At 40.4% G+C, this 24,777-nt stretch overlaps 1 protein-coding gene across 4 annotated transcripts in view; it reads left to right on the top strand.

Moving 5' to 3' along the window:
• FILIP1L (filamin A interacting protein 1 like) overlaps positions 1-24,777 on the top strand; it is a 243,585-nt gene that overhangs the window by 159,439 nt on the left and 59,369 nt on the right. The window lies entirely within an intron of this gene.

Genomic DNA, 24,777 nt, shown 5'->3' with positions numbered 1-24,777 from the left:
CTATGAAAAACAGCACACACTGTGAGTACACAGACATATTTATTGTTTGCAATTAATGAAGCTGGGGTAAAAACCCTTTTGCTTTCCAGAAAAATGTATAGATACACAGGCAAGCAGAGGCACACACAGAAAACACAGACAAAGTGTCCCACAACGCACAGAACTGACTTTTTTAAGAACCAGCTTTGTGAAACACCATCATATGAGGAACCAAAACCTGTGATGAATGGAAGATTTTTCCCTCTGCTGTCTGTTTCTTCCAAACTGTGAGACACTCATCTCCTAGAGACAGGGCTAAACAATTACAATTGCTAAAAGTGGCAAAATGTTACATCAGACACATGCTCACATAGCCTGAACAGTTGCACATGAAGAAAGACTAAGCATCAGAGTCCCGTTTTTCTTGTGAAAGCACTGCAGACATAAAACTTTCTTCCCTGCCCCTCATGCATATTCTCCCCAAGAAGACTATAAAACATTTACCACAGTTATCTGCAACATCTAGTCTACTGGCCTAGTTAAAATAAAGCATGGAGGGTGAGAGGGAGGGTATGGAACCTTGAGATGCTTTGTGAGACCTTAGAGGATGTAATAATAGATTTCAGATTGAGTCTCAATTTCTGTATTTTCTTTGGAGGACATACTTTATGTGGAAAACCTTAAGGGGGTGTGATGTCACATGTTGAGCTGATTCCAAAAGGTTTGCCAAGTAATGTCGTCATCAAGATCTCCACGCAATTCCCTGCTATAAAAAAAAAGGCCAACACCAAACCACACTCACAAAAAAAACCCCCAACCTAACAATCCATAACAACAACAAACACTCAGAAAGTTGAAGCCCTGCTCTTTCTACATTTAGATCTTCTCAGGATGTAAATTTTGCATTTGAATTATGAACAAACTCTGACAAGTTTTATGCATAAAGCAATGACAAATCAATTTGGGGAGGGACTTCTTACGAGGGCTTGCAATAACTGGACAAGGGGAAATAGCTTTAAGCTGAAAGAGGGGAGATTTAGCTTTGGTATTAGGAATAAATTCATTATAGTTAAGGTGGTGAGACACTGGAACAGGTTGCCCAAGGGGGCTGTGGTTGTCTCCTACCAGGAGGTGTTCAAGACCAAGTTAGACAGGACTTTGAGCAACCTGGTCTAGTGGAAGGTGTCCCTGATGATGGCAGGGGGGTTGGAACTAGACAATCTTTAAGGTTCTTTCCAACCCAAACCTTCTATGATTATGAAGGTATACCACTTAAGTGAATGCTGTTCAGTAGGACAGGAAAAAAACAGCAGGTTGCTAATAAACAAAGTAAATAGTTTTTTTAAAAGGTTATTATTTGTAAAAGTTACCAATAAGTGCTGCTCATGGGAATTTCAATATTAGCACAAAACTTTGAAGATTGGTACAGCAGCAATTAGCAAATGTAAGGTTTCCAGATGAAGGATCATCTATTAAGATGGTAGGGTTTTACTATAGGGAATAAAGTCAGCACAGGTTTTTGTTTTAATTCTCAATTCACACTCACAAAGCCAGTCCAAAGAAGAAAATACAGCTGTTTAGATACAATCCTAGCACTTCCTAAAAGGAAACTTACTCCCTATGCTCAATGCAAGCAAAAAGCCAGCCAACTAAACTCTATTCACAGTATCACAGTATTATAGGGATTGGAAGAGACCTCACAGATCATCAAGTCCAACCCTTTACCACAGAGCTCAAGGCTAGACCATGGCACCAAGTGCTACGTCCAACCTTGCCTTGAACAGCCCCAGGGACGGCGACTCCACCACCTCCCTGGGCAGCCCATTCCAGTGTCCAATGACTCTCTCAGTGAAGAACTTTCTCCTCACCTCCAGCCTAAATCTCCCCTGGCACAGCCTGAGGCTGTGTCCTCTCGTTCTGGTGCTGGCCACCTGAGAGAAGAGAGCAACCTCCTCCTGGCCACAACCACCCCTCAGGTAGTTGTAGACAGCAATAAGGTCACCTCTGAGCCTCCTCTTCTCCAGGATAAACAATCCCAGCTCCCTCAGCCACTGTACCAGACATATATTCTTAAAACATTAAGGGGCATTTTCAGTATTAAGATAGAAGTTGTTATTATTACACATATTTGAGAGATTAGCATTCACCAACCACAAAAAAAAAAAAAGGAACCTAACATGCAAAAGTCTCACAACTGCTGTTTTTCTCACCTAATAAAGAACCACAAAACTGTGCTTGTTGTTCCAAGTGCTGCCCCTCTCAAGGTCAGTTTCAATATGACAACCTGTTGAGTTATACAGGTTAGAAGGGATCTCTGGAGATCTCCAGCCCAACCTGCTGAGTTAACTTCACAGTCAGATCAGGTTGCTCAGATTCTTGTCCAGCTGATTTCTGAAGATATCAAAGTGATTCTGCTGGCTCCTGCAGCTTCTAATGCAGTCTTTGACTTCCTCCCTACGAGACCCTTTCCTTCAGGTTCTTCATAGGCATCATTTCAGTCTGGCTTCCACCCCAAGTTCACCTGAAGCCGCTTTTGTTAAAGGTTCAATAACCTGCATTTGAGCAAACCTCTGAACTAAGATCCACTTTCACTGTCGCTGATCTTTTGGCTGCCTTGAACACAAATGAGCTCTCAGCACTTCTTTGCCATCTTAACCACACAGAGTTTCTACGACTCCAGCTAAACTCATTTCTTTAAGTGTCTCCACAGCACACGCTGAATTGGAAACTTCTGACTGTTCACCTCTGATCTGCTCACAGGACCCCAAAGGTCTTAGTCTTTAAGTCTTTATCCATTCATTCTCTGTGCTTCTCCTCACAACACCTCAAGCTGATGGCTCAGGTCTACTATGGCCATTGCCAGCACCACAACAACAAATCTGCCATTATTCCCAACTGTATAAGACCAGAAGAGAACAGTCTTTTATTCTCATTCCCCTGGCTTTGTGCTTAGGATTTTCCAATACCCAAGTTCTTAAAAGTGGGGTAACAGAATCACATTGCTTGTCACTCAGCCTCTCATATCTAGGCACATTTTCTACCTGAGCCTTTCTACATTCAAGTCTCACAAATTCTTCTTTATAGCACCTCCAAGAAAAGAAAAAAGAAAGGAAACCCAACACAAACCAACCAACCAAAATAATCCCATACACAAATAAATCAAGCATATCTTTCTGTCCATCCAAATAACTACTTTTCCAATCCTTCACTCCATAAATACTTGTTTGCAATTTCTTATATTAGCATTATCACCCCTCTGTGTCTCTTCACCAGATGAGACTTGTGTACTTCTACATACACTCTTAGCCTTCCATGCACTGTTATTGCATGGACTAAACAACACACTGAAAGTGTACCAAAATCCACAGAATCACAGAATGGTTTGGGTTGAAACAGACCTTAAAGATCACCTAATCCCAGTCCCTTGCCATTGGTGGGGACCAAGTTGCTCAAGCTCCTGTCTAACCTTGCTCCCTAGAGAGACACCATTGATAACCTTCCTGAGCAACCTGCTCCAGTATCTCACCACCCTCACTGCAAAAAAATTCTTCCTAAAATCCAGTCTAAATGTACCCTCTACCAGCTTCAATCCGTTACCTCTTGTCCTATCCCTACAAGCCCTTTTAGACAGTCCTTCCCCAGCTTTCCTGTAAGCCCCCTTCAGGTACTGGAAGGCAGCTATAAGGTCTCCCTGAAGCCTTTTCTTCTTTAGGCTGGACAGACCAAATTTCCTCAGCCTGTCCTAATTGGAGAGATGCTCTGGCCTTCTGATCACCTTAGTGGCCCACCTCAGGACCTACTCCAACAGTCTGATGCCCTTCTTGTTCTGGCGACCCCAGAACTGGAAGCAGCACTCAGCTAGAGTCTCACAAGAGCAGAGTAGTGAGGGAGAATCACCTCACTTGTCCTGCTGGTCACATTTCTTTTGATGCAGCCCAGCACATGGTTGCATTTTGGGCTGCAAGTGCACGTTGTCAGCTCCTGTTGAGGTTTTCATCAACCAACACCCCCAAATCCTTCTCCTCATGCTAACCTTCACCCACATTAAATCCTAATATGTTACAATAATTAAATTGCTTTAAGTGCCAGATGAAAGTAATTGCTGCACACAGCAGAGTAGGTCAAGTCAGCAAGCCTTTAAAACTGGGGTAGGGCATCACAGAGAAGGAACTACATCAGCTAAAAGATGACGTGTTAGTATATTGTCAGTGTAACACTGCTGTACTCGAATTCTGACACATTCACACATTGGAAAAACAACACATTGCATGTCCAGCTCTGGAAAACTCAATATTCTCCAACAGTGAGCATAATTAATATTTGTTGGTTTTCTTAATTAAGCCAATTAAATATGATAAGAAACGTGACCTTATCTCTACAGAAAACTAGAGTACAAATAAACACTGTTGACTTATTTATTCTACATGTGTTACCAGCAGTTTTTAATTTCATGCACACTGAACTATTGTTGTAGATTGCATTGTACTCAAATGCAATCATTTCCTTTCAGCTTTCTGGCAGTGTCATATATATTACATATGCCTGAGACTATGCCTTGCAAGTAGTGAAATGGATGCCAGATCTGTGTACATTTGACCTTTTTCATGGGTATCTAGTGTTCTGTAGGTGAGTAAGAGAGACCTCCCACAAGCAAAACATTCATATTCTTATTCTATATTGCACTCAAGTGGGACAGTCTCACTATCAATATCACTGAGGCACAGAGACAGACTGAAGTGATGCACACAGATTAATTACCTCACACTTGTACATGGGAAAAAAATATCTACCATTGCAGTACATAACTTCCAACAGATGTTGTGAAAACAAACTCTTGTCAAAAACTCAAAGATTTTTGCAACAGTTTTTGGGCATGATGGAAGGTTAAAATACACTATCTTAAAGCAAATAAATTAGTAGAATTCAGGTAACCTAAAGATTTAAAACTTAATGTGAACATTATTATTAATAATGTGAATATTATTATTAATATTCAGTGTTAAGAATAAGTAAAAATAGAAACAGCTTTCAACTCAGTGTTAACAGAGAAAAAATTTCTAGATTTGTGCTGCAATTCTAAGTTATTCCACCTAGTGGAATCTGCAAGCAGATGCAAGGTCTAGGTGATAACCATTTCTCATGCAACCCCACTGATGCTGGTGGAACACAAGAGAGAACTGAGGCTCATTTAATACTACTAATTGTAATCAAATAAGATGTCTGTTTACTGCTTCAGGCACACTGTCATGAGGACCACTACTATTAGTGCATAATTTGGGTCTGGGGAGAACGAAAAAAAACTTAGTCAAACAATGTTCTCCTACATGAGTACTCTCTATCACTTTTTGGGTTGGAAAAGCAATGGTTGTGGCCCTATGTCCTCCCTGCAAAAGAATAGTTGTGGAAAACCACCCTGGAAGTAGCTCTGATCAGCATTTCTAACCATAGTGTCAATGCTCTTTGTAGGCTACCAAGTCTCCAAATATTTATGGCACTTGTAAATCAACATCAACACCATAGAGTCTGTTTGGAACCTAAGCAGTGACCAGCACAGATGATGAAGCACTGGCCAAATATGCTCATGGTGAGGCACTGCCCTCAGTAATGGGGCACTCACTCTAGTCACCAATTTACATTTCCAAATAAGAATGAGGGCACTGCTCCATGTGTAGCACAGCATAACTAGCCTAATCATAAGTAACAATAGAAACAGATGATTGCACCAAGACCTGTGACCAAAAAAAGACACGGTGCACTTCTGATTCATTGCAGGGTGGGGCTCTGAGAGAGGGAGAAACTGGCATGGGATTTTGTAACTGCTGTTTGAAAAGAAAACACACATCATCAGACAGAAGGAAGAATCTATAAATTGTTCTCTGAAAGTTTGACACTATCATAATTTTCCACTGCTATGGGAAAACATATTCCTGCCTGAATATGGGGAAGCTAAGATCTTTCTTGTGGCAGAAAACTTTAAGCGACTTAAATGTTCACATCTGAAGAACTGACAAGAGAAAAAAAGAGTCCATGAGAACAGAGAACACAGGTCACACATCAGTTACCAAGACCTGTGGTCTAAATTCATAATCAGGTTTCCCATTGCATAGTACAAGCTTCAAAGCATTTACATCCAGCTACAAAATCTCTAAGCTTCATATACACATATGAAAGAAGTATGCATGGAAGACTGAAGCAGTTTAAGAAAAATGTCTCCAGAAAAATGTTAAAAATGAACACCAAAATCACAGAATCATAGAATTGGTTTGGTTGGAAAAGACCTCTAAGATTATTAAGTCCAAGCATCGAACTAAGACCACCATGGCCACTAAATCATCTCCAGGGGTGGCAATTCTTCGTCACTGAGAGAGTCATTGGACACTGGAATGGGCTGCCCGGGGAGGTGGTGGAGTCGCCGTCCCTGGAGCTGTTCAAGGCAAGATTGGATGTGGCACTTGGTGCCATGGTCTAGCCTTGAGCTCTGTGGTAAAGGGTTGGACTCAATGATCTATGAGGTCTCTTCCAACCTTGGTGATACTGGGATACTGTGAATTCCACCAAATCCCCAGGCTGCTCGTTCCAGTGCCCAACCACTTCTTTCTTCAGTTTGGTGTCTGAAGACCAAAAGTGTGAACACACTGAAAAAATTCAAAATTATGTTAATGATTTGAACCTTTCTGCTAAGAAGACATGGCTAAAATGCCACAGAATATGCAGAAATTCAGAACTAAAAGATCAGGAAGGACATAAGAAATTCCATTTTAAAAACTTAAGTTTCACACCATAGATCATCTAGTCTCGTTTTTGGCAACAGTGAGTTGTTCTTCAAGCATAACCTTGACATTTTAGCTTCTCAGTTCAAATGTGCAGAACACAGACAGATCTCAATCCTTCTAGAACTGTTCTATAAAAGTTATATTGTCATAAATAAAATCACATTTTCCTGTTCATTCAATAATTAATTCTTTTTAACAACTGAATACAGTCCTTTCTGATAGGATTGCTACCATATTGGAAGATATTGAGATATGTGACTAAGACTGAAAAGAACCCCAAAGCAGACACAGACACAGCTGAGATACGTCACAGATAAAACCTTAAGATGAGAGTCTAAGTGGGCTGAGTCAAAGTGCTTAAGCACAAATCAAAATTGAGAACTACTCCTCTTCTGCAGTAGGTTTTGACTGCACAGATCTTGGGATAAAAGCCTGACACAGTGGCTGCTGTGAGGCACAACTTGAAGAAACCCCTGAGACTGAGCAGGGAGAGAGCATTAACCACTCTTTTCGCACTCCTCACTGAAACGTTTCTGCTGGGTAGCATGACTGCTAAAAGCTAGAGCTTGTGTAGACATAGTGGCCACAGAAAACTAGAATCATAGAAACATTAAGGTTGGAAAAGACCTCTAAGACCATCAGGTCTAGCCATTAACTCAGCACCACCATGGCCACTAGACTATGTCCTGAACTGCCATGTCCACACATTTCTTCTTGCACATTGCTGGGAAATTACATTCACAACATCTGGGGAGAGACGTGTCCTACAGATACTATAAAGCTACAGGTAACAGAACTGTGTTTTCTTTGAACTATTCTTCCATTTCAGTCAACCACAACTGTTCTCATCTCACTTGCATTTCTTGATGCCCTATGCTAGCTTCCTTCTTTCTCATAAACTGAAGAAATAAACACTGAAGAAAAACCAGACAATCCTGTGGAAAAGGAAATTAAACCCAGCAGAAATGACGACTGTGCAGCCTCCTTCCCCTTCAGTTTGATTTGTATGCTAAGAACTTCAAGGTTATCAGAAAAATCTCAGCACTGTAAACTTTATTCTGACACAAATTTATGACTATTAAGATGACTTTTAGGAACGTTCAGATCCTAAAATTTGCATTGAAGTCATCAGGAAATGGAAACATTGTTTATTTAAATGTTTAGAGTTTAGGCAAGATTTCACATGTTTCTCGTTTGAAAAGTGTATCTTGTATCCAACTGGGGAACTAAGAGGCAAGACACACACCCCAAAATCCTAAAATTCTCCCTCTTTTTTTCTTCAGTAGTCTTGCCAGCTAAATTCTGGATGTCTTTGCATTCGGTCAGATAGAAGAAAGAGTCAGTTTGTCCCTAACTGGCCTTCTAAGAAGGAAATTTAGACGTTTGATGACATGTTTGGATGAATACACTAACTTTTTATACATATATAAGCCTGCTACAAACCTCCAAAATCCTTATAGGCAAAATTTAAGTATAGCCAATAAAAAATTAAAGATTATAAATAAACTTCACAAAAAAACCCAATATATTAAAGCTCAAAGTACCTTGGTAAACATGTTCAACAAAGCTTCGCCATTGTAATACAGCACCACATCCATAAATCTGTTACTTATGGCTACTTAGCCACAGCTCCTATTGAAGTATCAGCCCTATACAGAATTGTAGAATTATTTTGGTTGGAAAAGACCTCTAAGATCATCGAGTCCATGTTCTGAAGTGTTAAGTCCACACTTTTCTTGAACACCTCACAGGACAGCGACTCCACCACCTCCCTGGGCAGCCTGTTTCAATGCCTGACCACACTTGCAGGAAAGAAATTTTTCCTCACATCCAACCTAACGATTGTCCCTCTCACCCCACCCCACACACAATTTCAGGCCTTTTTCTCTTGTTTTATTATCTGATACTAAGAAGAAGAGACCAGCCCCCATCTCACTCCAACCTACTTCCAGAGAGTCACAGAGAGCAGTAAGGTCTCCCCTCAGCCCCTTCTTTCTGAAGACTAAACAATTCCAGTTCCCTAAGCTATTCCTCAAAAGAGTTGTTCTCTAGATCCTTCACCAGCTTTGTTGCCTTTCTCTGGACATGCTTCAGTAACTCAGTGTCTTGATCTTTGGTCCAGAACTCAAGTTTTCTCATGGTCCCTGAACACAATGTAATAGCAATGACCAAAACAACAATGAACACAGTCAGAGTTCACACAGTCGGCTCTCCTGTTATTATTTTTATGTGCTGCTTTACATCTCCCCGAGTGTAGTACTGGCCTATAAATAAAAGACAATTGAAAAATATACAGAAGGGCAATATCTTGAACTTAGTAAACTTCATAAACCCACAGTTTAGCAAAGGGTAAAGAGTATTAGAAATCCTTTCAGAAAGCATAATTTCTTGCAATAGTGAGCATCCAACAGCATGGTGAACAGAATATTATTAAACAAATGTACCTTACAAATTCGAAGTCCTGACCTCTATGAATTCCCATCTTCTTTACCTCTGTATCAGCCTCAGATGCAAAGAAAGAAAAAGAGCATTCCAATGTAAAGAACACTCCAAATAAATGAAATATTTATTTCATGTGCTTTATATTTGAGGCTGTTTCCCACACATGCTTGCAAACATTATTAAATTTTAAGATTAGTCTCATCTAAATTTCTTGTCTGTAATCAATGTTAAAATCAAGCTAGTTCCATATAATTTCAGGTTTCATTGCCAGCATGTCACTGAAGTATACAGTGTAATCACAGATTGCCTTAGATTGGAAGAGACTTCATCCAGGCTGGCCCTGTACACCTGCAGGGAAGCGGCACCCACAAGCTCTCTGGACAACCTACTCCAGAGTCTCATCACCCCCATACTGAAGAGCTTCCTAAGATTCAGTATAAATCTACTCTCCCACCGTAAAACCATTCCCCCTTGTCCTATCACTAGACACCCTTATGAAAAGTCCCTCTCCAGCTTTCCTGTAGATTCCCTTCAGGTATTGGAAGACTGTCCTCTCCAGGCTTAATAATCCTAAGACTGTCCTCTCCAGGCTGAATTATCCTATCTCACTCAGTCTATCCTCATAGCAGAGGTGCTCTGGCCCTTGGATCGCCTTAATGGCCTTCCTTTGGACTCATTCCTACAGTTCTATGTCCTTATGATGGGGACACCAGAACTAGAAGAAGTATTTGAAGTGGGGTCTCACAAGAGCAGAGTAAAGTGGAAGAATCATCTCTCTTGACCTGCTAGCCACATTCCTCTTGGTGCTTACAATGACCCAAGTCTCTAAACAGCATACACAATCTTGCCCTTGGCTGTTTTGATTACTAAATGCAAAAATAGTTGGTTTTATGATATCCAGGAAGCATGCAGAGCATTTCTCAGTGAAAACTGAGAAAAAAACCACTCATGAAAGAAGTAACATACAAAGGGTTTTGCAAAATGCTCACAGACAAAATTAGCTTTTTAGCCACCTGATTACAAAGCAAACAACATCTTTGAAATGGTCCTAGTACTGTGTTCAGAGAGTAAAGCAGCATTTCAATGTTTTATAAAACTCTGGAAAGATTTTTGGATGCACCAACTTTGGAATAGGATGCACAAACTTTAACTGAAACAAAACAAAAAATAGACTGCTGGTATTTAAGTTTTAAATGAAGGCAAAGACTGTTTTAACTTAAAGCTGGCAGATGCAAAGGCATGCACAGCTCAGGATGATGCACCAATTGGGGATGCAATCATTAAAACTCTGTATTCTTGAAAATAAATGCACTAAAGCAGGTAATGAAGGTTGACAGGAAAGAGCAAAGTTCTGTCTAATCAAACAGTATTTCAACCAAGTAGAGCTTAAAAAAAAAAAAGTAAAAATATAATTATAATAATAAAAGAAAGCCAAAGATCAGGGATGCAAGGACTCATATACAAGCGCAAGTCCAAAGATCCAGCATAAAAATTAGACTGCCTAGTTTTAAACGTAGCCATGGATAGAATGTAATTTGTATAACATGTGAGAAGAAAGCTTTCAGTGGAATGAGATTATTCTATTGATAATGTATTTAAATCAGAATGAGAGAACAAGGTATCATGATGCAGGAGCTGTACAGCTGTAATTAAAAAAAGGCAAGAAACCAGAAAAGTATAGAGTGATACAAGATACATGCACTTAACTCTGTAGAAGCATAAACAGACTTTTTAGCAGCTGAAGCTCATGCATAAAGAGATAATCATATAAAGGCCAAACTACTGACCATGAATCCAAAATAATGTCAGATACTGCATAATGATGAGAGGTGGAAAGGGCAGAAGTAAGGGGAATCAGCAGTTAGAGTGTAACACAGAATAGCTATTTAAATAGTCAAACTTTTTGTAGTAGGAAGAAGTTACAGGGTTTGTTCCTACTAGAGCCTAAGCCTCCTCTTCTCCAGGCTAAACAACCCCAGCTCCCTCAGCCTCTCCTCATAGAGCTTCTGTTTCAGGCCTCTCACCAGCTTCATCACTCTTTTCTGGACATGTTCCAGTACCTCAGCATCTCTCTTTAACTGAGGAGCCCAGAACTGGACACAGGACTCAAGGCGTGGTCTGACCAGTGTTGAGTACAGGGGAAGAATAACCTCCCTTGTCCTATTGGACACACTTTTCCTCATACAGGCCAGGATGCCATTGGCTCTCTTGGCCACCTGGGCACACTACTGGCTCATGTTCAGCCTACTATCTACCAGTACTCCCAGGTCCCTTTCTGCTTGGCTGCTCTACAGCCACTCTGTCCCCAGCCTGTAGTGCTGCTTGGGTTATAACCCTGCACTTGGCCTTGTCAAATGTGTAGCAGCCAATTAAAAGCAACCCTATAAGTCAACTAAACAATTTAACAAAAGATTAAAATAAAACACAAAGACATCTTTAAAAAAAGGGTAAGGATAATATACATGAAACAGAAATGCTGGTATGTCAAATGCATCCATCCAAAGCAGCTAGCAAGCATTCTAAAAGTAGAGATTATGGAATTGCTCTGAACATCCTTCTCCTCTGAACACTGAGGCATAAAATTAAACTGGTTCATATGCCACAACCTTAGTCTCTTTTCATTTGTATTCTTCCCTGGCTGACAGCATTGGATTCCACTGCTTGGGAAGTCAAGGAGGTTTTCATATTAAAATCCTTATATGGAGAAAGAGTCTACGAAGCCATCTGAAGATTAACTGGTGATAGAAAAAGCTTTAGCTCAAATTTGTACAACAGAAAGCAATAAGTTTACTAGCACCTTACCAGGGCTACGCAGTATTTAAGTGTTCTGAACAAACATAAGAAACTGATGAAGTGTTAGTCAGTGAGTAATTTCTCTCTTAAATAAAAAACAGAGAAATGGAAAGCAGAACTAGTTTATAACAAGAGATTCTAGGAATGACCGAAGCACAACTCAAGACCAGTTAAACTGATTCACTAAGTAATTAGAAGAAATGGCAGTAAAGAACTACTAGACATCAGGAAAACATGAAATACCCCAGCCAGTTGTGAAAAAAAAAATCAGAAGCAGAAATCATGTGCCAAGTCTGCTCTCCTTCCCCATGTGTCCTTAACTGAGTAACGCTTTGCTCTTCTATCCTCCTGTAAATCTCAGTATCTGCACTGAAGCAAGACTAAGTGAGCTCACAGCAGTTCATTTACCCCTTTCCTGGCAGAAGCATGTTTTTCGTGCACTTTGACATGCATAAAAACAAAACTCAAGGGTCTGACTAATTACTTAGAATTGTTTGAACCAGATGTTTACACAGAGAAATTTTAATTGAGGTTTTTTATGGCTGCTCACCAACCCATCATCATTCCATTTTCTCGTCACTCAGTTAATTTCAAATAAAATGCAAGAAAGAAGCACAGACCTCCAAGTTATGAAATGCCTACAGGGTTCTTGAAAGCAGCTTATCTTTCAGTGTCCAGGATATTAAGCAAGAGTCCAGTCTGAACTCTATAAAAGTACATTGCAGAAAAACTTTCGTGTTCATGCTAAGACGGGGGAAAGTTGAATAGTTTACACATTATTGGACACTAAAAAAATCCAGCCATGAATCAAATTTATGCAATTCATCCTGTTTCCCTATACCAACAACATTTTTCCACAGCAAATAATACTATAATACTGTTTTTAGAAACGTTATAGAAACAGATATCTGTCTCTACTGCACCCAAATACCGAAGCAGAACCAGAATATTGATTTGCTATTGCAAAAGCTGAGTATATGGATAGCTGTAGGAAGTTACAAGCTTCACTTTTTCCCTCTTTGATTTCTAAATATCAAAGAAAGAGATTATAGGAAGTCATGCATAAGTCTCTTGAAATTATCCCCAGTGAAATATTTAGTCAAATTTTGAACAAATAAATACTGGCATGTGAGGTCAGTCTTCACCTCCTTAGAGATCTGTAGCCAGACCTCCAAATGCATTCAAGCATGCCGCAGTTCAGAACAATACTTGGGAAAGGAATGAAGATGCTGAGCTCACTGGAACACTTGGGCTTTTAAAAATTACTCCCAGTAAAGCAGAGCTTTCCTACTTCCAAGGACCAAGGGAGAGGCTGTTTGTTTTAAAAAGAAAAATAACCAAAATATCCTAAATTATATCTTTGGAAGTGTTCAAGGCCAGGTTGGATGGGTCTTTTTGATCAGCCTGGTCTAGTGGAAGGTACCCCTGCCAATGTAAGGCAGGTTAGAACTACATGATCTTTAAGGTCTCTTCCAAACCAAACCATTCTATGATGATTCTATGATGATATCACAACTCCTCAAATCACAAGCTGATTACCCTATCACAAAAGATGTTATAAGGCAAAATGCAAATCATGAATGTTTAAGATACTGAAATATCTTCAAGAAGAATAAGGACATAGGAGTACTTGGATCCCAATGGAAAACAACAGAGCAGGGACACTGGAAAATAATGTAGAGAATACTACAGCACTGAGACCATAATGCAGAAAAAAACACCCTGAACCATTTGAACACCATTCCACTTTCTCACAGCATCTGGACCTATACCTTAATACTTTAATTCTCATGTTATCTTGCTTGTTCAGCTGTTACTGCAGTAAGAAAGGACAAAGCTGATCATTTACTGTATAACACCGAAGAAGTCATTACACTTCCGTATTTAACACAAACATCTCAAGCATAAAATGGAATGATGGCACACCACCAGTCATCACTGGTGTCAAGCCTTATTCACAGCAACTGCATTCAGGACAAATGCAAAAAATAAGAGTACATACAACTATGTGCTACGGCTCATGAAGTAGATATTTCAAGTCTCCAGGCAGTATTAAAATAATTCAATTGGAGTTCCTTTCTGGTTCTCATCATCAGTGCTATAAAGAGGACTTATTTTTGTAGTTATTACAGGAAAACACATTTTTGGTTGCATTCTAACCTTCACTTTCTCTTCAGATAATGTTTTTATTTCTCTGTTCTTATTACACAAAGGATCCAGAATATCTCACCATGTCTCTATTACCTCACCTTTTCTGGTAAGCTTACTTAACACAGAACAAATTTTGCCCTTCTAGTGCTCATGTTTCTCCTGTACTCAGTACCATGAGAACTGTGTTCAACTTTAAGCCCTTTACTACAAGAAGTACAATGAGGTCCTGAAATGTGTCCAGAAATGAGCAACAAAGCTGGTGAAGGGCCTTGAACACAGTCTTATGAGGAACAGCTGAGGGAATTGGGATTGTTTAGTCTTCAGAAGAGGAGGCTGAGGGGAGACTTCGTTGTTGTTTACAACCCCCTGAAAGGAGATTGGTGCTAGGTGGAGGTTGGTCTCTTCTCCCTATCACCAAGAGACAGGACAAAAGGAAACGTCCTGAAACTGTGCCAGGGAAGTTTTAGATTTGATTTTAGGAAAAAAATCTTTTCCTGCAAGAGTGGTCAGGCATTGGAATAGGTTGCCAAGGGAGATGGTGCAGTCACCATCCCTGGAAGCATTTAAAAGACACATGGATGTGGTACTTAGGGAACACAGTTCAGTGGTAATGGCTTTGCAGTACTGGTGGGATTGCAAGCTCTAGGCAAGCTGTTGAGGTGTCTTCCAATCTCAACAGTTCTATATTCCCCTGTCTGCTTTCAACTAGTGACTTGTCAGTGCTAAGTTAAGAGTTGGATCTGATGATCTAAAAAGTCTCTTCCAACAAAAATATTCCTATAATCCTATGACCATAGCTGCAAATTACATTCAGAAAGAAAAGGTAAACTTTGTTCTATGTTGGACTTTAAAGGTATGATCCTAAAGTGAGTGACTTTGTTCAGATAACTCTGCTGTGAGGTGACACCTAAGCTTCCAGAGCTGTCCACGGAAATGTACTCATGACAGCCCTACTCAAGTGACTGAAGAGCAATGTCTTGACACAAAAATCATTCCAAAGGTGGCAATTTTCAGATAACTCAGGATCACTACTCCTTTTTTGAATCTTCTCTTTGGATAGACCACTTGAAAAACAAACCTTTACTGGGCTGTTTACAAGGGGTATAACATAATCATTTGCAGCAGTTTCCTGCACCACTCCCTGATGTGCTAGTTCTGACCCACCCTGACATTTCATACCTACTGTATCTGCCCATTTAGTTTTCTTACTATTCTCCTTCTGTTTATAAGGTCAGACTTCATATTTCAGTTCTTAAGGAAGAATAAATACCTTTTTTTTTTTAAAAAAAAATTCAACAAGTAGCAAACTGCAAAATCCTGGAAATAACAGATTTTATAGACACCCACTACATGGAACACAACTCTGGTGGCAGAATTTGTGTCCATTTTCACAAGGACATATTTGGTAATAAAAGACAAAATGCCTAAGAAATTGGTGTTAAACCCACACAGTCTTTTCTCATTATTCAAATTTGGACATATTTTCTGTATATATATAAAAAATGACACTTTAATTTGAAGGGGAAAGAAATAGAATCACCCCAAGCAGCGCTACAGGCTGGGGACAGAGTGGCTGGAAAGCAGCCAGGAGGAAAGGGACCTGGGGGTACTGATAGATAGTAGCTGAAGATGAGCCAGCAGTGTGCCCAGGTGGCCAAGAGAGCCAATGGCATCCTGGCCTGCATCAGGAACAGTGTGGCCAGTAGGACAAGGGAGGTTTTTCTTCCCCTGTACTCAGCACTGGTCAGGCCACACCTTGAGTGCTGTGTCCAGTTCTGGGCTCCTCAATTCAAGAGAGATGTTGAGGTGCTGGAAGGTGTCCACAGAAGGGCGACAAAGCTGGTGAGGGGCCTGGAACACAAACCCTATGAGGAGAGGCTGAAGGAGCTGGGGTTCTTTAGCCTGGAGAAGAGGAGGCTCAGGGGTGACCTCATTGCTGTCTACAACTACCTGAGAGGACGTTGTGGCCAGGTTGGGGGTTGGTCTCTTCTCCCAGGCAACCAACAACAGAACAAGGGGACACAGTCTCAAGTTGTGCCGGGGAAAGTATAGTCAGTGCAAATTACAGGTTTTGTTTGTCATAGTCCTCTACAAGGAGAATCTGGCCAGGAGCTAAACAAAATTGAATTATTTAAAACACTCAGTTATATTCTGAGACATTTTGTTTAGTGTTTAATAAGCTCTCCAGAGATAGGAGAAACTACTAAAGCGCATTGTCATCACAAGAGCTACAATGGTCCCCTCTCAGCACTACATATTTTGGAATTTGACACTAATGCATTAGATGAACCTAGGTCTGTCTATACCAGGCACTGGAAGAGGTTGCCCAGGGAGATGGAGGAGTCACCATCCCTGGAGGTGTTCAAGAAGCATGTGGACACACACAGCACCTATGGGACATGGTTTAATGGCCATGGAGGTGTTAGGTGGAAGGTTGCATTCCATGATTCAGATTCACAGACTGTATCAGTCCAGAAAGGACCTTCAAAGGCCTTCTTGTCCAACCACCCTGCAGTGAGCAGGGACACCTCAAACTAGATCAGAATGCTCAAGGCCTCAATCTGAATCCTGAATGTCTCTGAGACCAAGGCCTCCATCACATCCCTGGGCAATCTGTTTCAGTATTTCACCACTCTCACTGTGAAGAACTTACTCCTAATGTCCAGTCTAAATCTATCCTGCTCCAGTTTAAAATCACTGCCCTTTGTCCTATCACTACAAGCCCTTCTAAGCAATCCCTCCACTGTCCTCCTGTTAGTTCTCTTCAGATATTGAAACATCTATAAAGGTCTCCCTAGAACCTTCTCTTCTCCAGGCTGAACAGACCCAATTCTTTCAGCCTGTCTTTGTAGGAGAGGTGTTCCAGTCCTCTGATCGTCTTTGTGGCCCTCCTCTGGACCTGCTCCAGCAGATCCATGTCTCTCTTGTGTTGGTGGCCCCTGAGCTGGACGCAGTACTCCAGGTGATGCCTCATGAGAGCAGAGTGGGAGAATCAGCTGCTGGCCACACTTCTTTTGATGGAGCCAAGGATATGCCTTGTCTTCTGGGATGCAAGTTCACATTACTGGCCTCATGTCCAGTTTCTCACCCACCACTGCCCCCAAGCCCTTTTCTGTAGGGCTGCTGTTCATGTCATCATCCCACAGAGCCAGTGTTAATACTGAGGACTGCTCTGACCTTAGAGATCTTTTCCAACCAAAACAATTCTGTGAATCTGTACACATGCATACACACACACACACACAATTTTTGTACATATGTATATTGTGATATTTATTTGACAATTTGCACCTTTGATGTTCTTTATTGCATTCCATCTTTGAACTGAAACATTCATATTCAGTACAATTTCTAGACAGGCTTATACATTCACTCATCCATCTACTCTCTCTGCAGGATGAGAGGACACAATCAAATACATCATATTCAGTGCATCACAAATGTGAAAGGTGTTCAGAAACTGTTCTTTAGCATATTTCACTTTAAGGAGAAAGACAGCCTCTGTTAACATAAAGCATGGTAACTCCAAAATTAAAAGCACATCAGTAGGTTTATGTTTCCTTCACTGATAACCAGGTTACGACACTCATTTTAAAAAGAATTTTGTGAGTCCAAGAATTTGGGAAACTCTGCTGAGAGAAGCTAGGAAATTCCAAGACAATGCAATTGTTAACAGCTGTTTCTTATGATTCAGCAGCAAGCAGGAAAAAGCAAGGACATTTATTATTTTCTATCAAGTGCAACTTTTCTTAGAAATCAAAATAAGACCTCATCACAGACAAAATCATTCTGCCTGTTTAATATACAATTTGGCTTCCATACTTAGTTTGGGCATCCTCTGCCAGTCATCATGAAGAGTTCTGATATTAACCTAGAATAAGAGCCTATATACTTCTATGTTTGTATCCACTGCCCCTTGTTGCTACCACAGGACACCATCCAAAAGAGACCAGCCCCTTCCTCTTTACACTCACCCTTCAGATATTTATAAACCTAAGTTCTCCATCATATGAAAGGTTGTGCAACTACATCACATGAACAAAATGCACATGCCCTTCCACCTCAAAGACAGGTCTATTTAACAGAAGAGGACAGCACAGAAGGGGCTACAGCCCAGCAGGACAATTTATAAAGCCCCCATAGGTCTCCATGCTTTGAAGAATGATAGTAAAAGAGAAAACAGCCTGGTAAAGTGTTCTGGCAGGCCATACCCAACCCCACTGGTCATGGCCTGGCTCTCCTGATCTGAAATGAGGTTTTGGAGGAAGAAATTGATAACAGGTATTTATCAACTAAAAGCCTCGAGTTATCCTTAAATGCACAAACTTGGGATCAGGTCTGGCACAGAGCTCCCTTGGAACTGTGTTGTGTGAAATACACACGCTGGAAACTAACAGTTTGTCTGTCGTTCTTGTAAAGTGTACTAGGAACACATTGCCTGGGAGGAGGAAACAGCTGAAGCTACGACAATTATAAACCAAGGAGGACTCCCTGGTGCTGCTGCACACTGTTCCAGAACCTGTTCCAACACCTACCCCTCTCACAAACAATACAATCAAGTTAGACATGTTGGTTCTGATAAAAAAAATATTATTTATGAATCTGTGGTGTGATTTCACATTTTTTCTTCTTTCCCAACCAAACTAGATTAAGATCATAAAATGGTTTGGGTTGGAATATACCTTAAAGATCATCTACTTCCAACCACCTTTCCAAGGGCAGGGACACCTCCCACTTGACCAGGTTGTTCAAGGCCTCATTCAACCTGGCCTTGAACACTTCCAGGGAGGGGACATCTACAACCTCCCTGGGCAACCTCTTCCAGTGTCTCACCACACTCACTGTAAATTATTTATTCCTAATATCCAGTCTCAATCTACCCTCTTCCATCTTAAAGTCATTCTCTCTTGTCCTATCACTACAGGTCATCCAGTTTTGGCTAAGCTTTATGCTTACAGGTTGTCAGCGTCAACCAAAATCATGACGGATTATAGATAGAAAAGGCTGTATTACATTACTCACCAATGCCTATGCTGTGCTATGACACTTTGAACTACTGCAGGTTACTGAAATGAGTTTTAAAAAATATGGTACAGCTCAAAACTTTTATTCTGGCTGCTTGATGCAAGCCCAACAAAATAATTTAATCTACCAAATAAGAAAAGTTGCAGTCTCTATAAAAAGAGCTGAGCACTGCAATGTCCTGCATTTCTCTTTTAAAAGCAAAAGTACATTTCATACCTCCTTCTTCATTTTCTTTAGTAACATTCTGAAAAAGTCAAATAAACTTTGACTACAATTAGCAAAAAAAAAAAAAAAACAAATAAATAATAAAATGAATTTTTTCCCTTTGTTTAGGTGACCTGTTAGTTTTCTATAATGAAGTCACTACAAAATGGCAGTGGGGCAGTGGCAGCTGTTAGTGCCATGAATATATATAAACAAATATGAAAAAATAAATTTAGAATTATTTGGATTCCTAGAAGGAGAAGGAAGTAGAGGGAAAGACATTTGCAATGCCTGTTTTACAGACTAGGAGGGATCATAGAATTGTGGAATTGTTTCAGTTGGAAAAGATCACTAAGATCACTGAGGCCAACTGTCAACCTAAGATCACCACGGTTGTTAAACCATGTCCCAAGGTGCCATGTCCACACATTCCCTGAACACCTCCAGGGGTGGCAATTCCACCACCTCCCCAGGCAGCCTGTTCCAATGCATGACCACTCTTTCAGTAAAAAAAGATTTTCCCAATATCCAACCCAAACCTCCCTTGGCACAATTTCAGGCCATGTCCTCATTCCATCATCCAATACTAGGGAGAAGAGACCAACTCACAACCTCCTTTCAGGTAGTTTCAACCATAAATGTAAAATCCTTGAGTTAGTGACTATAATCTCAAACGGTGAGTTTAGGTTTCAAATACTGTCATCTATTTAAATTGTTGAACTGTTTAACTCATTAGTCTACATGTAAGCTGCTCTTATACACTTCATTTTTTTCACGTTAATTAGCTAACATCCTACAAGTTTACATCTTTTCAAAACATGCAAACATTCTGTTTAAATGGAAATGGTACAAAATAGCATCACAAGGCATTTGAGATTTAACTCCTCTAACATGTACATAGGATCTGTACTCTAACCATGTTACATCCTACTCACAGAATATTTACAGACTTCAAATTCTCATTTGCAATAAAATCCCCAAAGCATTTGATTCATTGTCTCTTTAGTCTATCCAGATTGTTCTCCAGAAAATGCAATTCTTAATCATTGGTGGTTGGACAAGATGACCTTTGAGGGTACCTTCCAACCCAGTGCATTCTATGATTTTATGAGCTGCAGGCAAAATTTTAACAAAGAATCTACAACAGCAGCTGCAACCTGGGCAGAATGGAGAAGAAAACAAAAATAAGATCCCCAAGACCCAGAGAAGGAATGCATCCAGCAGGGCATAACAACAAACACTGTATTAAATCCTGAAAAAACTCCAGATTAAAGAATTCTAAAGAAGCTCAAATCTATCCCAGTCAGAAGTCCCAGTAAGAGAAAGTGTCATTTTCTCAGTATTAGAAAAAGCATGTTGAACCCAAACACAATATCCAATCTGAAGTCAAGGTATGAATTCCCTCAAAATATCTCATATCCATTGCTGTGTAACAGCACAGGTATGACACACTGGGCCAGGTCAGAAGCAATTAATCACATAACTGTTTTTAGAATCAGTTAAATTTCTGGTGGTCATCTATACAACACATTAAATCTTTTGACATCTTACTCCATTCCCATAGAAAAATGCATTAAGTGAAATAAGAGTAAGGTTTTGTTAAGAAAAGTAGGGATAGATGCATGAAGAGATCACTCCATTTCAAATCCTCTGTGGTAATGTAATGGATTTCAGATCAGCAGGTCTGGAAGCACACAAGACAGCTACACTTTCAATCAACACCCCACAGTCCCAGTGTTGAGAAGTCAAAAGAAGATCAGGATCAAAAAGGGTTTCTCCCAATGACCCAATGGCACACCAAACAAACACAAGCTCAATGCAGGAAGAAGATACCAATTTTGTCAGCACTATGAGATGAGTCTACAAATAGTGCAGTACGCTGAAAACAAGCAGCAGGTAGACCTCAACTGAAAGCATGGAAAACAGCAAGTCCTTTCTTTCCCCATCACCCAACTCTTGAAACAAATACCCAAACCAACTCCTGAACTAGTTCTAGAAGAGAACATTTGGCCAAAGTTTTCTCTGAAACAATTTATGCACAAACCTGAATACTAGCATCACCCCACCGACATCTGCACAGATTATTTATCTGTGGTGGGTTAGGAACTTCCCCCCCACTATTGAAATTTACCAACACACTATCCACATTCTGTATAACGTAGGCAGAAATTTGGCTTCTTTTCAGAAATAGGAGCTACACACTTGCATGAAGCTTTTTTCAAAGCTCCAAAGATGTGCTTCATGCAGCCAAAGCTTACTTTTATAAAGGAGCAGCTGTTTACAGGCCAATTAATTGCCAGGTCTCACAGTAAAAACAAGTTCCTAATGCTCAGCTGCTCTAGAGAAGGAAATGTCACCTTAGTAGGAAAAAGTAAGACTTGTGGTGGCATAAACCCACAGATTTCAGCCTTCAATCAGGAACGGATGGCAGTAGAGGCTGGCTCTCATCCAGCATCTGCTATATGGGGATTAAAACAACATGGAGCAAGAGTTACTGACAGACAGGAGAAAAGGAAGGGGGAAAAGGATGAGTTCACTTGTGCTGGAAAGGTAGCTAGCATTACATAAGAAATAACTACCCAAACACGTGCACTCCATGCCCAGCAGGCAGCCTGCACATGTCTGGTTTGAAATGTGCTGTTCTGCAGTATGGTTGCCAGTCATGGCCTAGAGACATGCTGCAGCCTTGTTGCTTAAAAATGGTGTACGAACCGCTTGGAGTCATTGTCACACCTTGTGACTATAGTTTCATGGTGGTAGAACACAATGAGTTAAGAGCCATGCACTGCCTCCTGTCACCTGACAGGAGATAGTGATAACAGTTTAACCAATAAGAAAAAACTCTACCACTGACAGGACAAGCCCTCACTGCCTTTTATGCTAGTGTGATGACCAAGTAAGAACGTAAATTGCCTGAAGAGTCTGATACAAGATGTAGTTATTTCCTGATACAAAAAGTAGTTATTTCCTTAGTGGTTACTCAGATTTTTTTTCTGTGAAGAGCACTCTAAAAATCTGATCCATAATTAGGAAGCAGGACCTCTCAACAAAGATATAAGGTCCTCCTCCCTTTTGACCTGCATCACTCTAGTCCACATATAGTTACAGGATTCAGCATGCATGGAAGTGATTCAACCAGTCAACTTCTCAGAATCACAGAAAGGTAGGGGTTGGGAGGGACCTCTGGAGACTGAGTCCAAGCACCCTGCCAAAGCAGGATCACCTAGGGCAGGTAACACAGGAATGTGACCAGGTGGGTTTGTTAAGTCTCCAGAGAAGGAGGCTACAGCCTCTCTGGGCAGCCTGGTCCAGCACTCCAGCACCCTCACAACAAAGAAGCTTTTCCTCGTGTTGAGGTAGAATCTCCTGTGTTTCATTTTGTATTTGCTGATCCCCACTCTAGCACTGGGCACCAGGGAAAAGAGACTGGCCCCCTCTTCGTGACATCCACCCTTAAGTTGCCTATGTCTTCTCCAGGTTAAACATCTCCAGGTCCTCAACCTTTCCTCCTAAGACAGCTCCATTCTCTTAATCATCCATGTAGCCTCCATTGAACTCTCTCCAGCAGTCCCCTGTCCCTGTTGAACTGCGATCCCAGAACTGAATACAATACTCCAGAGGTGGTCTCACTAAAGCAGAGTAGAGGGGCAAGAGAACTTCACTAAAAAACTCCTCAACCTTATGAGACAACTGAATGCATCTGCATTTAAGTAAAATAAGACATACAGAGGCTACTAAACAGACTACATTTAATAATTTTCCTTAAAAAACTTTAAAAAGTCTCCTCTTTCCTCCAAAACAAGCAGTGCACTACTAATTTCTGTGGTTTAAAAACACAAAGGAAAAAAAGAAAACAACAGAACAAAACAAAGCAGGTTCCTCTCCACATATTTACCAAAAAAGAAGTAAGAAAACCAAACCTTAATCAACTTCACAGATTTCTACATATTCCAGATGCATTTTCCTGGCATTTTGCTAACATGAGTGACAACCAAAACAACATAAGTAGTTTTCTTTCAAAACACTTCCTTTTGCTGACAGTATTTGTGATGTCATTTACTCTGGTACGGAAATCAGTTCAGGTTTCTGGAGTTTTCAGTTATTAACACAGAGCACTAATTACGAAGGGTAGGTTTTCTTTAGAGGAAAAAAAAACCCAAAACCTAGAATTGGCTTTTTATTCTATTTTTAGAAGTTTTACGCTGCATACTTTCCAACTTTAACTAAGATTGGGAAAGCATCTGTCCTTCTCCCTAAAAGAAGCTACATTTGCTGACATAATGCAAGCAACTCTCATGTAGGGTTTAGCATCTCAAAATTAAATCACTAGACCAAAAAAACCCAGAAGAGGTGAGAGAGAGAGGAGTGAACAAAATAAAACTGTCATTTAGTCAATTTTCCTTTTTGATGGAAGGATTAGGATTCCCTCAGAGTATAGGCTACACAAGGAGAAACCAGTTTCTGAGTTACAGTTTCTCCAAGGACTATAACACTCCTCAAAAAAGAGGCCACGTTTCTTCAGGAAAACATGGCAGGAGATATTCTCCCAGGGTTTGATCAATCACTATTGAACAGACAGAAAACAGACTGCTTTCCTCCCAAACATTTCTTGAGAACATACTCTCTGGATTGAAGAGTTTCAGGCCAATGCAAGTTCCTAAACACATTTTGCGTGTCAACCGAAGCATTGTAAGAGCAGGTTTGATATGGAGCTTTCCAACAACACCCTCACTTGAAACTAATTATTTAACTTAAGGCACCAAATTTGCTGAGGAAACAGAAAGAGTCACCCACATTTTCTCCAGATCACATACAGTCTGAGGGACTGCATTTTGCTTACAGCTCTGTGTGCACTGCGTAGAAACCATGACTGAGGCAAGTGGGTTACCTCAGCATGTACTTCAAGCTGGAAACACTATTTTGGATGATGCCTGTTTTCCAGGACAGCTATTCTTTTCAATAAGCAGTAAATCTTAAGTTGCATTACACCATAAATATTCTTGCTAACTTAACAAACCTGAATGCTAAAATACAGGAGGTTTTAAGTTTTTCCTCTTTTTAAAATGAGAGCATGAACGAAGGCAGGTTTGTGTTTGTGCATTCTGATTTTTCCCTCTGTTCCTTGGCAGAGAGGCTCTGAACCTCACACATCACCTTCCACTACCCCAGTGAGCTCTTTCAGCAGATATACTGAAGGAGCTGCAAGATATGGGTTGTATATAGAAAAGCTGAATAAATGGAGCATACATTTTTGTGTTTAAATAAATCAATCCCTCAGAAGTTAAGTGTACCAATTATGTGGCCAATGTTAGGGCAACAAATTTTCTCTTGCCTTCCTATTGCCATATGCCTGTCATTTTTTCCCCCTATAGTTTCCACTCACTGTTTCAAACATGTGTTGCCACTTATG

This window comes from Pogoniulus pusillus, chromosome 5 (assembly GCF_015220805.1).
Source record: "Pogoniulus pusillus isolate bPogPus1 chromosome 5, bPogPus1.pri, whole genome shotgun sequence".
Lineage (NCBI taxonomy): Eukaryota > Metazoa > Chordata > Aves > Piciformes > Lybiidae > Pogoniulus > Pogoniulus pusillus.
This window is presented reverse-complemented; position numbering and strand designations above follow the sequence as displayed.